Source organism: Onychostoma macrolepis, chromosome 04 (genome assembly GCF_012432095.1).
Source record: "Onychostoma macrolepis isolate SWU-2019 chromosome 04, ASM1243209v1, whole genome shotgun sequence".
NCBI classification, from domain to species: Eukaryota; Metazoa; Chordata; class Actinopteri; order Cypriniformes; family Cyprinidae; genus Onychostoma; species Onychostoma macrolepis.
The window spans coordinates 7,631,204-7,655,441 of NC_081158.1; the positions used below are offsets into that span (position 1 = coordinate 7,631,204).

Below are 24,238 nucleotides of genomic sequence, written 5' to 3' on the forward strand. Positions count from 1 at the left end.
CGCACCGGCCCGCACACGGTCTTTCCCTTCTCCTTCCTTCTATCCTCTCCCCGGTCCATGGCCTACGGCCCTGCCATCAAACCCTAGCGTGAGGCTGCCTCCGTTAGACTTCTTCCGAGCCCCCTCTCCCTCCTTTTCTTCCTTCCGCCTTCACTCCAGGAGCCGTCGCTATTCCTTCTCCTCTTCCTCATCCTCAGGCTCACCCTTCGTTCACGCTGGCATCTGCCATACCGATGCCCGTCCCACCGAACGCCCCTGCCCTGGAACCACCCCCAGTTATTGGCAGTATCAGGTCACAGATCCTAGCAGGTGCGGACATAGACCTTTTTTCTCTCCTGTCACCATTTTCACCACCTTCTTCAGACCGCCAAACTGATTGCAGTGATTTTCTCCATCACACTTAAAAATACAGCACATAATCCGTCACGCATTTTATCATTTTCTGAATTCACCATCGCCTTCACCCATTACTCCGAAGTAATTTGCACAGCTTTTCCACTCAGGAGACGTGAGCTCAGCGACTATCTCGCAGTAGTCGCTGAGCTCGCGTTATCATACGGAGGCACTCACTTCTACACCTATCACAAGCTGTTTTCAGCAAAAGGTGCCATCTGGGTGGCCCAGTGGAACCAGTGTCCTTATTGAGGGGCTATGGATACTGAACTCCACAATAGTTTTCTTAGGCTGCCGCAACGTCACATGCTCAGTCTGCCGCTGCGTCGCCCCTTCCACCACAGCATGCCCCCTCATCACCCCGCTCATCCCTCCTTGCTCCGAACCGCCTCAGCGCAAATCAACCATCTATGTCCCACGTCACCTAAACACTACAGCCGACCCACCATCCTCCCTTCCAGACCACCGACACCACCCCTCTTCCTTCTCCAACAACCAGGCCTGCTCCAACTTCAGCGGTGGCAGGTGCACAAGGCAGCGCTGCCACTATATGCACATCTGCAGCTTTTGTGGCAGCGCACATGCACGGATCACATGCCCGGTGTTTAAATCTACCATTAAAAATGATAAACCCTACTTATCAACTCCCGTGCATATTTACCGTTTGTCTGTTGAATTGTCTCATCACCCTGACACCAACTTTACCGATTTTTTTACTGTCTGGTCATCAAAGCATCATTTGTGCCAACCTCCAGTCCGCCCTTGCCGAACCCGACACAGTCGATCTCTTAATTAAAAAAGAAGTCGAGTCAAACTTTATGATCGGCCCCTTCAATGTTCCCCCCTTCCCTTGTTTTCGCGTCAGTCCAATCGTCAATTGATCTCTCATCCCCGCACAACTCCCCCTTCCCGAGCATTAACAGCCTCATTCCACTCGAAGAATTTTCTCTCCACTACCACAACATTGACCAAGCCATAACCCTGATTAACCCTTTAAAACCTAAGGGTAAAATAGGTCATTTTCACAAATTTTGTTTATTTGACTAAAATTCTAACAATGTGCTATTTTCAAGTGCAAGGTGTCATTTTTTTCAGTTTTTGACCATTAATATTGTGTTTTGAGTTTGTAAACAGAATTTAAATAGACAAAAATAAAAAAACGGATTATTATTTTTTTTTTTTACTTAGAAAAAAAGAGAAAAATCATGATCTAAATAATCCAACACTTCTTACTTCAAAATTCAAATATAATCAAGTCAAGTCAAGTTGAGCTTTATTGTCATTCCGCTACATGCGGGGGCATACAGTGGAATGAAATGTCGTGCCTCACAGGACCACGGTGCTACATAGATACAGGCATACAGAAGTGTAAGCGCTGTTGTGCCTTCTTGGAGAGTGACATGGTGTTGGTGGTCCAGGTGAGATCCTCTGTGATGTGCACCCCCAGGAATTTAGTGCTGCTGACTCTCTCCACAGGCGAGCTGTCGATGGTCAGTGGGGGGTGATCACCGGAGTTCCTTCTGAAGTCCATCACAACCTCCTTTGTCTTACTCACATTGAGGGACAGGTTGTTAGTGCCACACCATTCAGCCAGCTGTGCCACTTCATCATTGTTGCTGATGAGACCTACCACTGTTGTGTCGTCAGCAAACTTGATGATGTGGTTGGAGCTGGACTTGGCAGTGCAGTCGTGGGTCAGCAGCGTGAAGAGCAGCGGGCTGAGCACACAGCCTTGTGGGGCACCTGTGCTCAGTGTGGTAGTGCTCGAGGTGTTGTGGGCGACATGGACTGACTGAGGTCTTCCGGTTAGGAAGTCCAGAATCCAATTACAGAGGGAGTTGTTAAGGCCCAGCAGGTTTAGTTTATTTATGAGCTGTTGTGGGATTATTGTGTTGAATGCTGAGCTGAAGTCAATGAACAGCATTCTAACATAAGAGTCTTTGTTTTCTAGGTGGGTAAGAGCCAGGTGGAGGGTGGAGGAGATTGCATCGTCTGTAGAGCGGTTTGGACGGTATGCAAACTGGAGCGGGTCGAGTGTGTTGGGGAGGCTGGTTTTGATGTTGTGCATGACTAACCCCTCAAAGCACTTCATTATGATTGGAGTCAGTGCTATGGGACGGTAGTCATTTAGACAGGACACAGGTGATTTCTTTGGTACCGGTATGATTGTTGTGGATTTGAGACATGTGGGGACGACTGCCTGGCTCAGCGAGGTGTTGAAAATATCTGTTAGGACATCTGTCAGCTGTACAGTACAGTCTTTCAGGACACGGCCAGGTATGTTGTCGGGACCCGCAGCCTTGCGTGGGTTGATCCTAGATAGGGTCTTCCTTACGTCGGCTGGAGACAGACAGAGCGCCTGGTCGTTGGGAGGTGTGGGCAGTTTTTGTGCAGGTGTGTCGTTCTGCATTTCAAACCGTGAATAAAAGTGGTTGAGTGTATCTGGGAGGGATGTGTCATCATCACAGGCCTGTGGCGGGGGCTTGTAGTCTGTGATGGTCTGAATGGCTTTCCACAGACTCCGTGTGTCACTGCTGTCTGTGAAGTGATTATTTATTTTTTGAGCATATGACCATTTTTGGGATCGGCTTTGTAAGCGTTCTTTTCTGTTGTGTAGACAAAGTCCAGTGTGTTATTTCCCCTTGTTGCAAAGTTCACATGTTGGTAGAACTTTGGCAAAACTGTCTTTAAGCTTGCGTGGTTGAAGTCACCGGCTATGATGAAAAAGCCATCGGGGTTATTTGTTTGTTGTTCGCTGATGGCGCTCTACAGTTCGCGAAGCGCGTCCTTAGCGTTTGCACACAGGGGGATGTAAACTGCGACAATAACAGTGGCCGTGAACTCCCGCGGCAGATAGAACGGTCGACACTTCACAAACATAAACTCCACCAGCGACGAACAGTGTTTTGATACTAACGCAGTTAGAAAGTTCTTCTGCATTTTGATGTAGCTCTCGCTCATTTTTGGGAGATGCATGATAGAGGGAATACAACTTATCCATAAATGCTTGGAAGTGGTTGACTTCTCCATTCTCCTTGATGGTATCGCCAACTGCAAGTTCTAATCTGTGGTTACAGCAGTGCCACACAATAAGATCTGGGTAAAGTTGCTTCAGCTGGGTAGAAACTCCAGATATACGACCTATCATATTCGATGCACCATCTGAAGTGAAAGAGATCCAGTTGCGTTTGAGAAACTCCTCAGGAAAGTGCTGGTGCAAACACTGTAAAAGTGAACTTGTAATGCCCTTTGCAGTTGTTTCCGTTAGTGGAAGTAATTCAAATATTATTGTTGTGGGTGGGCTTGTGCCAATCGCACATCTAAGACAGACAATTAACACAGTCAAATGGCTTGCTGTAGTTGACTCATCAATAAGCACTCCAATTTTTGAATAATTTTCAATTATGTGTGTCACCAGACTTTTTCTCATTTCTTCTCCGATAAACTCACATATGTCCCCACAGCTTTTTCTGGACTGAAGCACACTTCCCAGTGTAATACCATTGGCTTCCTGGAGATCAACTAAATCCTGCATTAAGCTAAAGGGCTGCTGGTTTTTGGAAATCATATATGCTGTTCTGAAAATTTTGTTTGTGTTCTCTTCCAAATGCGTATTCTGCCTTAGAACACTGGACTCTAAGTTACCCTCCTTTGCTTTTCTTATTATTTCATCCGCAGTCTTATGTCCATGGCTTTCTTTATGTTGCCAGATTTTCCTCCGCAGTGATGCCAGTTGAGCCTCCCTTGTATCTCCACTACAGCATATTTTAAAGTCCAACCATTCTTTGGCCAACCTTGATCCCTGCATATGATGGTGTAGTCCAAGTCTTCCTACACTACCACACGTGTCACATCCAAGCTTGCCATTTCTGCTCTTTAGCCATGGATGCCCTTTACAGAAAAAACTGAATTGTTCCTCTGTCCAGCAGCTTGGGAGAATGCATCCTGCACTACTGGAAGCTCCCTGATCTTTACTTTCTCTAGACTGTTCAGGATTTTCTTTAATCTGCTCATTTTCCTCCTCATTCTTATCCTTATTTTCTATATCATGACCGTCTGCCATCTCAGTCCTAGCTTTTTTGACAGGTGGTCCAAAGTAATTTAATAATGTCTTTTTCATCCTGCCAAACTGACTCTTTCTTCTTCAAACTTCTCTCCTTCTCTATCTTTCGCTGTTGTTTTCTTACTATCAACAAAAAGTAAGGGTGGCAGACAGTCAGTTTGTGACAGGTTGTATTTGAATTTTTACTTCTATTTTTTTGCATATGCTGTTGCATTTGCAGAACAAAATACATATATTTACAAATATTTAACAACATGGATATCAGATATTTTAAAACTTGGTCAACAAGTTAATGATTATTTTGAATTAGAGGAAAAATCTGAAATGAAACCGATACAGCAGTCATACAGTGCCATTGTGACTGTGAAGTGTTACGTCACAATTTTCATGATACATTATAAAATAATGGTCGCAATATAAAATGTATTTCTCAGCAGCAGAAGTTGTCATGGTTGAGTAAACTTATACAGTGGTGAATGGGAGACTCCATCAAATAAAAGACTTTAGGGACTTTGAACAAATGTATATTTTTGCATTCCAATTGGCCCATAAAGCAAAACTACATGATAGTGTTTTCATGACTTTCAAAAAGTGTAATAATAATAATAATAATAATAATAACAATAGAGAAAGACTAATAACAGCAGTCAGTGGAGAGATTAGAGCAATTAACCTCACTACTACAGCCGCTGTATTAGAAACACTCTCAAAGCAGCATTAACTTCTTTTTTTTTTTCTGATTTGATTCAAAGGTAATTCAAATTAAAGTGTTATAAATGTTTTACCTTTGTAATGAAATTATAAAAAAACTTTGTAGGATTTATGATGTTCATGATGACCATTAAAATGCATCAGTCTGTGAAATGGATCCCAGGGCTCGACATTAAACCTTGTTTCTGTCATTCACTTGTTCAAGTAAAAATTACTTGTCTAGGAAGAAACATAGTTTGTTTTTTGTTTTGTGTGTGTGTGTGTGCGTGTGTGTGTGTGTGTGTGTGCGCGTTTTGTGACAAATGAGGACATAGATTTGTATAATGACAAGGGTATGACAGGTATTACAAGGAGAAGGTGACTTTTCAGGACATTACTCCATGTCCCCACTCTTCAAAACGCTTATAAATCACACAGAATGGAGTGTATTGAAAATCTGAAATAGCAGAAAGTTTCCTGTAAGGGGTAGGTTTAGGTGTACAGCAATAGCACATACAGTTTGTACAGTATAAAAACCATTACGCCTTTGGGATGTCCCCACTTTTCACAAAAAACGAACGTGTGTGTGTGTGTGTGGTGTAAATGTGTTCATTTTGCTTCTATTACTTATTATTACTTAAATAAGCATTTGTGATATTTGCCCACTTAAATTGGTTTCCAGTGTTGGTAAATGAATGAATGAATTTATACTTTTAGGCTACATATGAAACTAAACCGCCAGTAGGTGGCAGTAAGTGATTCATTCAAACGATTCATTCAAAAACGCTGAATCATTCAGTGAAAACACAGCTCTGGGTTGCTGTTCTGCTGAGATCTCTGGTTCTATTTTTGTCAGTCAATGTTGTATCTATAATATGTAAGTCACTACTTAACTAGTCTACTTGTTCACTACTTGTTTATTTAAAACCAATACATTTGTAATCATCTTGATATTCGGGGAAAAAACAACACTCTTGGTCGTGTGGTGTTACATATTATATAAAACGCAACATTTTGACTTTCTACCTCAGTAGGCTTTGTTTGTTCATATGTGTTTCTTAGTGTGTGCTGTTGTGCTCATTTGTCCTGATTTCTCTAATAAAAGTCTCTCTCACACTCACACACACACACACACACATAGCTTGCGCGAGCCTCAACTTGACCTTGTTACTGTCAATCTATTATCAGTCACTGTTTATTGAATTTAAGAAAATCCGAATCATTCTACCCTAAATGTCGGTGCTTTCCTAGTTATTCTTTGTTGATGTTTTAATCAGGCTACTTGCCAGCACGGGCTTTTTCACCTGCCCCTTCAAAAAAAAATCCACTTGTTCCGGACAAGCGTTAATGTAGAGCCCTGGGTCCATTTACAGTTCTGACGGCATTGTGTCACCATTTGTGTGTATTCTTTATGTATCGTGTGTATATTTAGCATATATTTATGCTATGATGTGGTTTTAGTTCTATATGTGTCACATTAACGGTAATGCGAGCTCTTCTGGCATACGTCATTATTTTTCACAGACTTTATATTAAAGCCTTTATCATTTCAGGTATGTTGACACAGCTTAATCCGTATCAATGTTTCTGTTATCGCATTTGTTAAAGTAACTGTTTCTGTTCAGATTTTCGGCAAAAAATCAAAGTTCATTATCCCAGATAATTTACCTGAAGCGCTCTGGTTTCATTCTGTTTTGTGAGGCGTAGCGCGCACCAATAGAGAAGCATTTCCATTGGCTGCAGTCTGCAGGTATTTTGGCCAATCACAAAAGTCAACATTACGCAGCTATCGTAGACGTTTTTATTATACAGCCAACATATTGTACTGTTTATTTGCGGAAATCGGATCACTTTCGTAGGCTATTGATTGGATAAAAAAATAAAAATCTGAAATGAAAGGCCGTCCCCCCTCGAAATTCACTCCCCGGACTCCGTCCCCCCGCGTCCCCCCCCATTTCCAGCCCTGCTCATAATAAAAACTAAACTTTGTGCTTTTGAAGAATAAAGAAAACAAACAGGGTGTGCTCTCCGTCTTCTCTGTCTCCGCGAACTGCTTTTTGAAACACGTCACTAGCATGTAAACGCCCACACCACCGTAAACAAAGCAGCAACGCGTTCATCTCAGATACTTTTCAGTTTTGGAAGAACACTCTGTGAGGAAAAAGCCTTGTATTTACCTCAGAAACGCGCTGAGAGGAAAAAGCTTTTGTTTACCTCACAAACAGAACGCGAGCGCAGCTGGAGCCGCGGAGGAGGAGATACTTTATACCGAGTAAGTAATGTTTCTTATTGGCATTCGATAATGTGTTGTTGTGACAAAGTTGAACGCATTTACTGGTGAACTTTTCCCAAACTATAACTCCAGAATAAAATGTGTAAAATCGAGTGCAACATTTTGAAATATGATAGGCAACATTGCATTTAAATGTTGCACGACGTGAGGATAGTTATATGTTCTATGCTTTATTTATTTTGAATAGAAAAAATATGTAGGCCTTTATATTATAATAAATATAATGTACTGTTTTTGCTGTACTTTGGATCAAATGAATGCAGGCTTGGTGAGCTGAAGACACTTCTTACTGTTACTGTTCTACACAAATCTTACTGTTTAAATAATTTGACTGGTAGTGTATGTATTGTCACCATGTTTGCTTTGTCTTTGTCCGTTCATTGTGTTGCTCACGTCTGTTTTGTGTTTTCTCATGCAGTTTCTGCTGTCTCCTGTTTTCCTGGGTTCCCGTTTCCTGCCACTGTTTTGGATATTTTGGATATTGCACCCACGATGTCTTGACTCTTCTGTTGTTTATTTGTTTGTTTGTTCCTAATAAACTGTTTAACTGCACTCACAAGTGAATCTCAAGTTATTTTATGTGATAGTTATATGTATACACATTTCTTTTTTCCTCAGATTCTTTCTTGTAACTCTTCTCTCTCGGTCACATACCTGACTCAATGGCTCATTATGGAGCTCATTATGCGGGCCTTTGTCTTCTCAGGTGTGAGTCACAGCATTATCCAGGATAGTTCACGTCCTCTCGCATAGAGCCTTTCCACTCAAAAAGTGACTTAGAAAATTTAAATCAATATATTGTTTTCTGTGAATGAGTGAGTTAGATTATTTTCAGATCATTTTGAAGCAAAAATTCTAGGCTACAAGATCCAGTTCGCAAAAGTCTTGTGAACAAATGTTCTGTATGTGTTTTATGGCCTTATTTCAGTGACTTCAAAATTTTAGTTTTTCACTAACCACGCATAAACGTTTCTATCTCAAAAACAAAATCATGTACATAAATGCTGCTAACATATTATTGTAGCCCAGTTTGTGCTGTTTACAGTGATATAAGACTTTAGCCATTTATATGTTTATAAGTAACTGAAAAAAGCACAAATGTAAGGGCATGTCAAAACTTCTCCAGGCCCCCAAAACACCCTTAGACCCCAGAGGGTTAAAGATGCGGGTTGTGGCGCGTGGCTGGCCAAAGTCGACATCACCTCTGCCTTCAAGGTAATGCCCATCCATCCAGATTTTTGGCAGTTATTCGGCATACACTGGCACGAACAATTTTACTTTTCCGTCCGCCTAACCTTCGGCCAAAAATTTTCAACATGCTATCAGAGGCCATCTGCTGGATCCTCTCCAATAATTATGCAATCCCTTACCTCATCCATATTTGGACGATTTTTTGTTCATCTCGCCTCCCGGCTCCATCCCAGCCGCACATCTCTCAACAGTCCAGGAAGTCTTTTCCATACTCTTGATTCCGCTCGCCCAGGAGAAAACCACGGGCCCAACCACATCCATCGAATTTTTAGGCATCCAATTAGACTCTCTCAAATTCCAGGCTTCTTTGCTTGAAGAAAAAATCGATAGAACGATCCTGCTCGCTTCCGCCCTCTTAGACAACCCGAACTGTTCCAAACGCGAACTGTTGTCTATCCTTGGTCACCTAAACTTCGCAATGCGCATCATCCCGCAGGGCAGCCCTTTCATCTCTCACCTCCTTTCCCTCGCGTCCTCTGTGCATGCGCTTAAGGATCAATTATCCTTATCTAGCTCGTGTTGCAACAAGCTCAGGTTATGGATAAACTTCCTCAAACAATGGAACGGCTTATCCTTCTATAACAGCATGGTTTCCCGCCCCGACGACATCCGATTATTTACGGACGCCGCCCCCTCCTGCGGTTTAATGGGATTTTTCCAAGGCCGCTGGTTTGTATCTATGTGGCCTCCCCAGCTGTCAGATTTGCCACAGTCTCTCTCATCCTCAGCACTGTTCGAATTACAGGTGCTGGTCATATAATTAGAATATCATCAAAAAGTTGATTTATTTCACTAATTCCATTTAAAAAAAGTGAAACTTGTATATTATATTCATTCATTACACACAGACTGATATATTTCAAATGTTTATTTCTTTTAATTTTGATGATTATAACTGACAACTAAGGAAAATCCCAAATTCAGTATCTCAGAATATTACTTAAGACCAATACAAAGAAAGGATTTTTAGAAATCTTGGCCAACTGAAAAGTATGAACATGAAAAGTATGAACATGTACAGCACTCAATACTTAGTTGGGGCTCCTTTTGCCTGAATTACTGCAGCAATGTGGCGTGGCATGGCATGGAGTCGATCAGTCTGTGGCACTGCTCAGGTGTTATGAGAGCCCAGGTTGCTCTGATAGTGGCCTTCAGCTCTTCTGCATTGTTGGGTCTGGCATTTTGCATCTTCCTCTTCACAATACCCCATAGATTTTCTATGGGGTTAAGGTCAGGCGAGTTTGATGGCCAATTAAGAACAGGGATACCATGGTCCTTAAACCAGATACTGGTTGCTTTGGCACTGTGTGCAGGTGCCAAGTTCTGTTGGAAAATGAAATCTGCATCTCCATAAAGTTGGTCAGCAGCAGGAAGCATGAAGTGCTTTAAAACTTCCTGGTATACGGCTGCGTTGACCTTGGACCTCAGAAAATACAGTGGGACCAACACCAGCAGATGACATGGCACCCCAAACCATCACTGACTGTGGAAACTTTACATTGGACCTCAAGCAACGTGGATTGTGTGCCTCTCCTCTCTTCCTCCAGACTCTGGGACCCTGATTTCCAAAGGAAATGCAAAATTTACTTTCATCAGAGAACATAAAGTAACTTTGGACCACTCAGCAGCAGTCCAGTCCAGAAGCGAGACGCTTCTGACGCTGTCTGTTGTTCAAGAGTGGCTTGACACAAGGAATGCGACAGCTGAAACCCATATCTTGCATAAGTCTGTGCGTAGTGGTTCTTGAAGCACTGACTCCAGCTGCAATCCACTCTTTGTGAATCTCCCCCACATTTTTGAATGGCTTTTGTTTCACAATCCTCTCCAGGGTGCGGTTATCCCTATTGCTTGTACACTTTTTTCTAGCACATCTTTTCCTTCCCTTCGCCTCTCTATTAATGTGCTTGGACACAGCTCTGTGAACAGCCAGCCTCTTTTGCAATGACCTTTTGTGTCTTGCCCTCCTTGTGCAACGTGTCAATGGTCGACTTTTGGACAACTGTCAAGTCAGCAGTCTTCCCCATGATTGTGTAGCCTACAGAACTAGACTGAGAGACCATTTAAAGGCCTTTGTAGGTGTTTTGAGTTAATTAGCTGATTAGAGTGTGGCACCAGGTGTCTTCAATATTGAACCTTTTCATAATATCCAAATTTTCTGAGATACTGAATTTGGGATTTTCCTTAGTTGTCAGTTATAATCATCAAAATTAACCCTTTAAAACTGACGGGAGCGCCCGTGCTCCGGTTTGCGTGTCTCTGGGTAGCGCAATAATTCTTTTTGCATTCAAAATCAGAGACGTTACACAGTCAGATCAAGTCTACAACATGCTCCTGTTGCGTTGTTTTCACCCTCTAACAAGTCTGCACAAATTGCATAAAATGCGTATACAACAAAATACACTAAAAAAAAACATTGCACGTCTTTGCACACATGTTCTATAGATCTGAGGTTGCTACAAACCTTTTCCTACGTCTACTATGACGTAATCACGTTCTGTGCACTATGACCCCAAGGTGTGTCCCATGTGGTGACGTCACAAGCCGCGACATTTGACTTTCATGTGCTGTACGTATATACTACTGCTGCGGCGGCTGCGTTCTATTCATCACTCTTATTTATTTATCATTGCAATCTGTTGCTTTTTTTCTTTTTCACACATGCACACAAATGCACCGTTACAAATGCAAGCACAATCACACACTCGCGTGCATAATGTTACGACTGCATGAAAACATAAGTACATGCACGCGGAGGTTTTGGAGCTTCTAACGTTACTCGCGTGCGACGACGAGGAACTCTCCGACTGCTCATCTGCTCCAGAATCTGTTTCTAGTGGGGTTTATTTTTGTTTTATGTATTTGTTTTGTTTTGTTTTTACACAAGAATAACTGAGATGTTCTTTATGTATTTATTTTTCAATCAACATTGCTCTCAAAAGCAAAATGTTATATTTTTTTACCCCACAACTTCAAATGCACTCCATTCATCTGTGAAGCATGCCACATACCCCTCTGCATTATTCTAGTCAGGAATTGTCACAAGTTTTATCACAGCCTTTCTGCATTTTTAGTTATGATAAATTACAGATTTTAGAGTAGTGTAACTGATTATTTTACATTGTCTTTTGTAGTTGCTCTCAAAAGCAATATATTATCAGTTTGACTTCACAATGCACGTTTATAAAAATGAGTGTATCTCACAAACGAATTTATGTAATCAGTCCAAATCAATTGTATGTAGTTTCAAAGTGTTTTATGCAAGTTTTTTACATTGGCAAGTTTGAGGTTTGACATTTGTGATATTTCTGAATTTAGTAAAATATGTTGAAAAAAAAAAAAGATTTTCATATTTTTGTTGGTTTATTGCACTTTTGAGCTATTTATCTAGTAATTATGGATTTCTTACATACACAGCCTTCAAATTGGAGGTGTAAGGATTGTATTGATATATGGCATTTAAAAATACTCAAAAGAATGACAGCACAGCATGTAAAAATACTAAGATATACTCTGGCGGAATTGTTCTATGGCAGGTCTTAAAGGGTTAAAAGAAATAAACATTTGAAATATATCAGTCTGTGTGTAATAAATGAATATAATATACAAGTTTCACTTTTTGAATGGAATTAGTGAAATAAATAAAAAAATTTATGATATTCTAATTATATGACCAGCACCTGTATATCCTCTTGTCGCCGCAGCGGCTCTGTGGGGGAAAGAATGGTCCACCACCAGCATCTTAGTGCATTGCGATAATGAAGCGGTCGTGCATTGCATAAATAAAGGCCGGTCTCATTACCCTGCATTAATGCCCCTTTTAAGACGTCTCATTTGGATTTCAGCATGCGTCCAATTCATTCTAAATGCAAAACATCAAAAGTCAAACAGCTGACTCTCTCTCTCGGTTTGCTTTCCAGAAATTCAGGCTTTTGGCGCCGGATGCCGACCCACTCCCAACACCAGTACCTCCCTATTCAGAGCTGATATTCCCGTAAACCACCCACTAAGAAACCTCCTAGATGCCTCCCTCAGTTCTATCCTCCAGGCCGTCTCCCCTAGGACCATTCAATCCTACTTCGCTGCTTGGAACAGTTTTAAAATTTTTCACAATTCCTTCAACCTGCCTTTTCCTGATTTTTCCCTGCTCACCATCACCTCGTTCATCTCCCATCTTAACGCCAACAAAAACCTCCAGGCTAGCTCCATCAAAGGCTACCTTAGCGGAGTCCAATTTTTCCACAAGCTCATGTTCAGCTCACCCTCCTCAGAAATAGCAAGCTCTCAGACATTCATGCTCATTAAAGGCATCCAAAGAGCCCAACCCAACCGCCCAGACGCTAGACAGCCAATAACTCTAGAGATCTTAACCAAATGCATTTCCACCCTCCGCAGAGGCTACCATTCTATGCACACCGCCCGCACGCTCGACACCATGCTCATATTGGCCTTCTTCGGTTTCCTCAGATGCTCGGAACTCACCATCACATCCAACTTCAAAAATCCACCCAACCTTTTCAGACCTATCAGTGCTAGACACCAAGCAATCTCTTATTTCATTGAGCAAACAAGACAGACCAAGCAAGAAGAGGCCACGTCATTTACATCTTCAATCTCCAGTCACCAATCCATCCTTACCAAACCCTCTTAGCCTACCTGCATTACAGGAGCCCGCAGGCCAAACTCCCATCTGACCCGCTTTTCGTGGACGACTCTGATCGTCCCGCCACACGTTTCTGTTTCCAAAAACACCTCAAGTCCATTCTACTGCTATCCGGTATCCCAGCAGATCATTACTCCAGCCACTCCTTCCGTATAGGCGCAGCAACCACAGCCACCCAAAAAGGCCTCTCCCAGCCTCAGATCCAGGCACTCGGCCGCTGGACGTCAGAGGCTTACATTCGTTCAGACCGCTTCCACATCAGAGAAGCTCAACGAACCCTCATCAGCCAACCCCTTTAGCGCCTCGTTCACTTGAACTTCAGACTCACCATAGCCATCCTTTTTAACACCACCAAATCCACCCGCAGCGGCTCATCTTCACATCAACCATCTCAGCAGGAGCCTTATTTTTCCCCACTGCCGCAGCAGTACCCACTCCCGCAGGAGCCTGTATCTCTACTTTCCACTGCCGCAGCAGTGCCCGCTCCCGCAGGAGCATGTATCTCTACTTCCCACTGCCGCAGCAGTGCCTGCTCCCACAGGAGCATGTATCTCTACTTCCCACTGCCGCAGCAGTGCCTGCTCCCACAGGAGCATGTATCTCAACTTCCCACTGCCGCAGCAGTGCCTGCTTCCGCAGAAGCCTCATTCTCTTTTCAGATTCCACAGAAGTGCTCACTCCCGCAGGACCCTGTATCCCTACTTTCCACTCATCTCTACTTCCCACTGCCGCAGCAGTGCCTGCTCCTGCTGGAGCCTGTATCTCTACTGCCCACTGCCGCAGCAGTGCCTGCTCCTGCTGGATCCTGTATCTCTACTTCCCACTGCCGCAGCAGTGCCTGCTCCAGCTGGAGCGCGTATCTCTACTTCCCACTCATCTCTATTTTTCCTTTTCTGCAGCAGAACCCGCTTCCTCAGAAGCCGCATTCTCTTTACAGATACCGCAGCAGTACCTGCTTCCATAGAAGCTGCTTTCTCTTTCCAAAATACCGGCGCAATGTTCCACTCCAAGCGACGTCCAGCACCCCACCAACCTTAACCCTCTGGGGTCTGAGGGTGTTTTTGGGCCCCGGAGAAGTTTTGATATGCCCTGACATTTGTGCTTTTTTCAGTTGCTTGTAAACATTAAAAGTCTAAAAACACTGTATTCAGCACAAACTGGGCTACAATAATATGTGAGCAGCATGTACGTACGTGATTGTGTTTTTGAGAAAACAACGTTTATGCGTGGTTAGATAAAAACTAAAATTTTAAAGTAACTGAAACAAGGCCATAAAACACATACAGAACATTTGTTCACAAGACTTTTGAGAACTGGATCTTGTAGCCTATAATATTTGCTTCAAAATTATCTGAATATCTCACTCATTCAGAGAAAACAATATATTGATTTAAATTTTCTAAGTCACTTTTTGAGTGGAAAGGCTCTATGCGAGAGGACGTGAACTATCCTGGATAATGCTGTGACTCACACCTGAGAAGACAAAGGCCCGCATAATGAGCTCCATAATGAGCCATTGAGTCAGGTGTGTGACTGAGAGAGAAGAGTTACAAGAAAGAATGTGAGGAAAAAAGAAATGTGTATACATATAACTATCACATAAAATAACTTGAGATTCACTTGCGAGTGCAGTTAAACAGTTTATTAGGAACAAACAAACAAATAAACAACAGAAGAGTCCGGACATCGTGGGTGCAATATCCAAAATATCCAAAAAGTGGCAGGAAACTGGAACCCAGGAAAACAGGGGACAGCAGAAACTGCATGAGAAAACATAAAACAGACGTGAGCAACACAATGAACGGACAAAGACAAAGCAAGCATGGTGACAATACATACACTACCAGTCAAATTATTTAAACGGTAAGATTTGTAATGTGTTTTTTTTTTTTTAAGAAGTGTCTTCAGCTCATTTATTTGATACAAAGTACAGCAAAAACAGTACATTATATTTATTATAATATATAGGCCTACATATTGTTACCATTCAAAATAAAGCAACCCCCCCCCCCCCCACTAAAATTAATAAATAAATTAGTGAGCATGTTGATAGTCTTATCAGGAGCAACTATATTATTACATTAGCAATCACCAATATTGCCCACGTGATTTTATAACAGCTGCACACATGCTTTGCATGTATTATCATACAATACAAAAACAACATTTTATAACTGAGAAACTAAATTATTGTTAAGCTTATTATAAACATGTTTGAGCAGGTATTTGCAAACAGAGTAGGCTAATTCACAGTAAAGATTGGTCTAAACTTTCTTAGACATTACTTTTATATCGTTTATAGAACATATAACTATCCTCACGTCGTGCAACATTTAAATGCAATCATATTTCAAAATGTTGCACTCGATTTTACACATTTTATTCTGGAGTTATAGTTTGGGAAAAGTTCACCTAGTAAATGCCTTCAACTTTGTCACAACAACACATTATCGAATGCCAATAAGAAACATTACTTACTCGATATAAAGTATCTCCTCCTCCACCAGCTCCAGTGGCGCTCGCGTTCGGTTTGTGAGGTAAACAAAGCTTTTTCCTCTCAGCGCGTCTTCTGGGGGTAAATACAACTCTTTTTCTTTTCAGCACGTTTCTGAGGTAAATATAACTTTTTTTCCTCTCAGCGTGTTCTTCCAAAACTGAAAAGTATCCGAGATGAACGCGTTGCTGCTTTGTTTACGGTGGTGTGGGCGTTTGCATGCCGCGTGGCTCGCGTGGAGATTTGTAATAACAAAAGCGCGAGCAGCGCGTGGGCGTGACCTAATTAGAGATAATGAGACCAGACGGAAAAACTGGACATGTCCTTGGTTTCAGTATGACTGGCTTCATTTAACAGCAGACATGTCAAGCTTTCTATAGATATATTTCTCATGTCTCTGTGTGAAGTATTTGCTGAGTTACATTTTAGTGACGTGTTTCAAAAAGCAGTTCGCGGAGACGGAGAACGCATCCTGTATATTTTCTTTATTCTTCAAAAGCACAATGTTTAGTTGTTATTATGAGTGTATACAAATAAAAGTAGACCCCTTACAGATTCGAATGGTGTATTGCTCTTATCTGTACGATCAAAAATGGCAGAGTAATTCAAGCTCATTTCGGCCTTATCAGGAAAATCTGCCTCAAAACGCATATATGCGTTTGTCGACCCCAGAGGGTTAATATATCGTTGGCCCAATCTGTAGTTCCAGGATGCCTCAGAACTTCCATCATCATTCCTGTACCAAAAAGTTACTTGCCTTGACGACAATCGACCTGTCGCACTCATGTCAATTATCATGAAGTGTTTCGAACGGTTGGTGATGGCTTACATCAAGACAATTATTCCACCTACACTAGACCCTTTACAGTTTGCTTACAGACAAAATCGTTCTACTGCAGATGCCATATCGCATGTCATCCATTTGGCTCTTTCGCATTTGGAAGACAAGAACAGATATGTCAGGATGCTTTCTGTGGACTTCAGTTCTGCTTTTAATACAATCTTGCCACAGACCCTCATCAGTAAACTTCATGCACTTGGACTCAATGCCACAATGTGTAACTGGGTCCTGGATTTTTTGACAAATAGAACCCAAGCAGTGAGGATACATGAGAACACATCTCATTCTTTCATTCTGAACACCGGAGCACCTCAGGGATGTGTCCTCAGTTCACTACTGTTCACATTACTTACCCATGACTGTGTCGCACACCATCAGGACAATTATATTATTAAGTTTGCTGACGATACAACAGTGGTGTAAAAATCTGCCTCAAAACACATATATGCGTTTGTCGACCCCAGAGGGTTAAGGGACAAACAATAACTCTCCTGAAGAAGTGAAATGTAAACAAAGGAATATCCATCTATATTACAACGTTTTTGTTTCGTTGGACTAAAAGTGCCCGATGGGATGTTGTTCCGTGGACCCTTACCTCTAACTAAACCGGGATTTACAGCAGTGGATGCATTTGTGACTCAATATTACGATGAAGCTGGTATGTACTGCATTTTTATTATGGATGTTTGATGTTTTGATGTGTACTGCTTACACAAATTTAGCAAATACATTCCTTACAAGCTATCCATCGAAAAACAGCGATCTGTCGTCGATGCTTTAGGCTTAGACCTTCAGAATGTTATATAGTTTGTCAAAACTAAATGTCACGTTTCATTTAATCTATTCGTAAACAATGACATGTGCAAACAGAGAGCGTTCAGTGTGCCGGCGTCCTGGTGCGGGTTAACAGGTTAAGTCCATTTGAAAAATGTCCATGAGTTACTCATAGTAATATCCAGGGACCAGCTGCAGCTCACCCTCAGTATTGGGAGTGTGGGAGGGGCTTCCCTCAAAGCCCTCAATCTCCACCAGTACTCCCTTGGGGGACGGGCGATGTTGCCAGCTCACACACCTGGTCAGACTTCTCTAGAGGCTCAAGCTCCAGGGCGATGATCAGCTCAGTCGCGCGTCTATGCACTGGCTCTCGTGTCACGGCAGGCTCAGGCTCTCTGTCGAAGCTACGAGAATACTTTTTATGCTCTAAGAAAACAAAAATAATGATTTATTCAACAATTCGTCTCCTCCGTGTCACCCTATAGTGCCATTTTGGAGAGTATCACATACGTAAACAAGGTATGTACGCAGATAAGTTGTTTACATTCAGATCAAAGCCATAAACAACGTAAACAGTGTATCCGCATATGGTGGTGCTGACACAGGACAGCATACGTTGTTTACATTCATTAAGTGAAACATTTAGTAAAGTTTTACTAAAGTTTTCATTGTTTAGTAAACCATTTTAAAGAAAAAAGGATGTTTTGTTATAGCTTTTGGAGTAAGGGCGCCACCATCTTGCAGTACCACCACGTGTGACGTTACGGGGTTGGTTCGCACTGCTACTATATATTATATAAACAAGATTATTTTGCTTACCCCATTGGCAGATTATTTTGCTTGTTTCAAGCAAAAACTCACTTAATTTTGACATGTTTTTTGAAAACAAGACAATTTTTACTTGTTAAAAATTGTTGACAATTTTTTGATATTTGGGCTGAAAACAAGACAAAAAATCTAAGTAAGAAAAGCATTTTTTGCAGTGAACCAGTTCAAGAAACTAGAAACGAAAGAAATTTTGCGAGGAACATAACCAGAAACAGAATCAAAATCAAATTTAATAGTTCTGAACTGAAACGTTTATTTGAAATGGCCATTAACCAGTTAATGTTATTTTATCATTCTGTTTAATATTTTAATTTTGCAGTCAACCAATCACAAATTCAAGTAGCATGTAGTGTTTGCTACTTGAATTTGTAAGAACTTCAAACTCGCTATTCGCGCGCTGCCAGGAAGCCATCAAATCCAAAGGAGGAATCCCGAGTGACGTCACGCGACAACAAAACGTCAGCAGGAAAAGTCCTGGGTTTCCCTCCAGTAAACCCTCAAGAAGTACCGCCTTCAATTTCAACTCACGATAAGTAAACAAACAAATCTCTTATTCGCTGAAGCTGGTTGAATTGAATGAATCGTTAAAAGATAACAATAACTGAGTCTTCCGTTTGTGACGTCCCCAAGGTCGTCCTTATTTCTCAAGAAAAGAGAATAGTTAACCTCCTTCAAACTGCTTTGATCTTGCCATAATGTGTGTATGTGTGTGTATGTGTTTCGTTTTGTATTGTACCCTAGAATAGTAAATAAACGCTCGATTAATTTTTTAATGAATAGTCTGGTGCCTTGATTTTCAAATCTTAAATTATTTGCCATAGATCGTGTTACCTGTTGCTCAGGCAAATTTCCCAATCAATTCTGTATTCTTATCAACAATAAGAAGCATTGCTGAATTATACTGTATTAATACTCGCGGGACGAGTTGTTAATAAGGTATAAATTATAACATTTTGATTAATATCAATTAATCAGATCAAAACCGAATTTCTACGATTTGGTTCCCTAAAGCTAAAATTTATAAAATGAAGGATAAAACCTTACAAATGATTACAGCTCACTCACATAAGAAATCATCAAGAACCTTGTGTCTACCACATCAGGACTCTTATTCTGCAACAATACCAATGCAAGTAACCATTTACAACTATTTAGATGAGTTTGAACCCCTTTTAAGGTGAATTGACCATATGCACGGAGCGCTATTTAGAACTTCCGGATAAAGATAAGCCAGCTCGTAATCTTCCGGTGAAGCTCATTTTATATGTGCTATATATAGGTAGAGACTCACAAAAATATCTCCTGCCTCATTCTTATTAGAAACTGAGAAACTAAATAAATGCAACACTGTAAATAATGATTGCGGAATTAACATACAGTTTCATGTTATTAAAAAACATATAATTTTATATGCAGAGTCTGGTAATCCCAGGAAAGTACCCACGTAAGTATAACTGTGCATTTAAATGCTGACAAACAAACACTATCGTAACTGTTTAGGCAGTTAGGCTAATCTCTTAAACAACGTCTTAATGGTATTCTCGATAATCAATATCTTACCTTCAAAGCCATGAACACATTTTTAAAATCTTATAAAATTTTAAGGCATTTATTATTTCTCAACTCTGTGTGGTAAAATTCCCATTATTAAAGGTTCAGTTTTCATTCATGAAGACGACATGAAGAAATATGCTAAAAACGTGTCTCGGCAAAAAATAGACTTTTTAAGATGAAAATGAAATTACCGTTATAACCAAGAGATGGCAGTATAGGATCACTCATTGGCTGCAGCTGCCATTTCAACGTAGTTTTTCACGTCTTTTGATTTATTATAAAATAAATATTATAACAAATTTAGTACTTTATCGCACTGATGTAGCAAATTAGCTTAAAAGGGAATTGTATATAAATAATTACAATTAATTACAATTATTTGTATCGGCTGACAGTGATAACTGTAGCAGAATTAAATTGCCATCAACTGATATGGTTGTCCAGCGACCATTCAGTACAAGTTCAAATCAACTCTAAGAAAGGATATTTTCATGGCCACAGAAAATACTTTCTTAAGTATTAATGCATTAGAGTATGTAGCGAGGGTCAGAATCGTAAAGGGACATTAATTTGCAAGGCAGAACCAGAAACTCATGTAATTTGTGCACACAACTTTTATTAACTAATAATAAAAGATGGGCTTGACCAATGAGAAAGGCTGAATTTCCAAGCGGGAGTTTGGAAATACTGGGGGGGTTTATGACTCTTTGTCTGAGAGCATGTTAATTTGCAAAGGGGTTGGATTAATAGTTGTTATACAAACCATTAAAGATTCTTAGGACATTAATATGTTGCATAGGTATCAACATGTAATATTCACTCTCACTTAGATCATCCGAAGACGAATTGATAGAGACCAGACATGTTACCGTTAAAATGATATTAACTAGTGATCTATTATAAGCATGCATAAAACGGTATACAATACACAAAAACATATACAAAAACAGTAATAATATACACAATGTCCTAATGATATGTGTGCTCATTCAAAGAAAGGTTTTTCTATGAATTAATTAGAGAAGAGTCCATTTTATGGCATAATGTCTTTTTCCTAAAGGGAATATGAAGTGAGTGTTGCTCGACCATTTGCATTCCTTTGAGCAGTAAAACTAGTGTTATCTGATGGGTTGCCATGGCACCAGGGGGGCCTGGAGGCGTCCACAGACATAGGGGCACCCAAGGATGTGTATTGGGTGAGGGGTCTGTGATTATTTGTTAATCTAATAACTAATTTAATTTGTTAAATCAAATGAAAGATTGTGTCTGATTGGTCCAAATGCTACGCTGAAGTATAAAGTATAGCAACTGCAGGAAGTCACCAAGTCACAGACTATAATGCTGAATTATTTAAATACCTATATAGTCAAATACAAATTAAATGAGTTGGTATAACAAATAAATAATGCATTCAGTATTTTGAAATGTTTAGATTTAATTTAAATAACTACATCGTTTAAGTTTTATCCAACACAGACCTGTAGCTTTGTTAGTCTGAATCACTGCACAGCTTTATTTTGACATCGGCTCGTCAGGTGATTCATTCCGTTGCCGCTCTCAATCATAGCAATGATCGCGGCATGATTTAACGGATTCCCTCGCGTAAGTTTAACATTCGCATTTTGTCATTCCTGAAACGGAATACGTGGACGTTTGGTCATCTTAGACAAACAAAACTTTTCTCCTAATTGTGAATGGATTATGTAGAGAAACCGAGTAAAGGACGCTCCTCTTACGGCACAGGACACTTGACCGGAAATGACTGAGCTGGCTTATCTACAACCAGGAAGTAACCGTGCATAAGGTCAATTGTGATTCTTTGATGATTCTCATTTAGGTTGTGGTTAATTGATGTGACATACTGCCAGTCTTTTCTCTCTCTCTTCCTTACTTTCCTTCATTCTGTATGTGTTTTGCTTAAGTTAGTTGTATGTTAGTTATAGTTTCGTTTATTAAATCCCATATATTCACAATTGATTGTCTCTGTGTTCCGCTCACATTTCAAAGTCGCTGAATGAGTGCTCCTTGCTACATGCTAAACTACTGCTAGCACTGTATAAGTAGGAAGGCTATTGTTCCTTGGCCAGGAAAATAATCTTCCTAGAATTGATAAATAATTATATTGTCTGCTCGGTGGACGGACAGATCAAATAATATCGATTCTGCTACAGTTAATTCTAAGATCTAATCTAAATATTTATTATTAATTATAACCAGTTATAATTAATTATAAAAAATTCCCTTTTTTTAAGCTAATTTGCTACATCACTCTCCTAGTGATAGCTGCTTTACCAAGCCATTCTGTGTTTGTTTAGTTCCAGTATTTTCTAGCGTTTATCGCTCTCCTAGTGGTAGTGACATTGCGGAGCCCTTCGTGTTTTCTAAGTCTATGTTTAGTTTATTTTGTTTATAGCCTCGTTTCCTGTCCTGCCCATGCATACCGCAAAATAAATGATATAGCAAAATCTTTAACAATAGACACTTAATACCGTGGCAACGATATATTCCATCTTACCGCCCAGCCATACTTCACCATCTATTTATGGACTTGGTGAAGTAATACACTGTCAATACATCAGTATGTTCAGCCAATCAGATTGGCATGTTTAGACATGTACTTCAGACACCGGCTCACACAGTGGAGTTCCCAGAGCGCCAACTCCAAAATAATATATTCGTGTTACTGTTAGACTTCTATAGAAGATTTCCAACCTCAGATGTCAAATCCTACCAGAAAATATCCATTTTGTCTGGTATCCAAACCAGTAAAATCTATCAACAGCAAGTCTGGTAACCAAAGCTGTATTATCAGCCTGAGAATTTGACCAAGAAAGCAAAGAGCAGAAAGCAGAAAACAAAGTGATGAAAAAAATTAGCAGAGTTGGTTTATTGAATATCTTAGTTGCATGTGTTTCAATGCTCAGACTTAATTTAATCAGTACAAATCCAACAAGTGTTATTATGTTATGAAACCCAACTATCATAAGATTAAACAGCAATATGTAATATAAAAACATAAAATTACCTAAATGAAGAATAATAAAATGAGGAACAAATGATTAATGTAATAAAATGAAGGTAACACTTTAGTTTAGAGACCAATTCTCACTAATACCCAATACATAAACGTAACAACTATCTTACTAACTATTAATAAGCAGCAAATTAGGAGTTTATTGAGGCAAAAGTCATCGTTAATGGTTTGTTAATAGCCAGAATTGGACCTTAATCAGACCTGGCGTCCACTGGAATGGACATTACATATTTCTGGGTCTAAACCAATAAAAAAATCTCTGATTTCATTGTTTGGATAATGCTTATTACTGATTGGTTCCTGATTATCCAATCACAATGGAGAAATTACTTTCGACTTGATCTGAGAGAGCTTCAGACATCAGACAAGACAAGCATGGCTCTGAAGCTCGAGAGAGGGAGGAGTAAGTGCCTATTTTCCATAAAAAATGTTAATTTATGTTCATGCTAGCCTAATACATTTTGTCTCAGCATAATTTTAACAATTTCAAGTGTTAATATTTCAAGTTATTTTGAAAATATTTAATTTCATTAAGTTATAGGATTTTTTTCAAAGTTTAATGTCCATCCCAATGGACATCAAGAGTCAAGAGATATTAGCCAGCACTCAGTTAGTTCATGCAAAGAAACAAAATACCTATAAGCATTTCATAGCTAAGCTATGACTTCACAATTGATTTATTTTATGTATATAACCTGTTTTTCACACAATCTTCCTTTAGAGTATAAAGTCATAGACTTCCTTGAACACCTTGTAAATGGAGAGTTATCCAATCTTGACTGCTTGGATTCAGGAAATTAGGCAGATGAAAACGCGAGTAAGTGTACAGTAGATGTTGAGAGTATAGTACAAAGTTGTGTGCCTTTATATAATATGTAAATTGCAGAAAATGCATATGAGGTCACAAGTGAGAACATGGAAAAAGAGTTATAAATGTGATTGTTTTGTTATTGGATAGAACGAGGGACAGAGAAAAGGGACAGTGGAGATGCATGCATGCTTGAAGAACTTGAGGTGGCAGCTGAGGTTGAGGTAGAAAAAAGTGTAGTGACAGAGGATCAGGAGGAGATTACAGTGAACAGAGAGGAAGATGATCCGGAGCAGATGACAATAACCAGGAAGCATGAGATTAAGTGGCACCATAGGCCATTCACCACAATCATCGATACTTCCTTTCAGAATCATCTGATTTATGACAGACATCCCATGAGCCCATACGAATACTTCTAACAGTATGTACCACATGCGCTCTTCGATCTGATGTCTGACAGCACCAACATCTATGCCATGCAAAGTGGCACACTAGGTTTCAAACCCACCAGCTCAGGGGAAATCAGAACCCTCATTGGTCTTCACCTTGCTA

At 40.3% G+C, this 24,238-nt stretch overlaps 1 pseudogene; it reads left to right on the forward strand.

Moving 5' to 3' along the window:
• Positions 1–233: 233 nt before the first annotated feature.
• On the forward strand, positions 234–13,705 carry LOC131538465 (uncharacterized; annotated as a pseudogene).
• Positions 13,706–24,238: the final 10,533 nt, after the last annotated feature.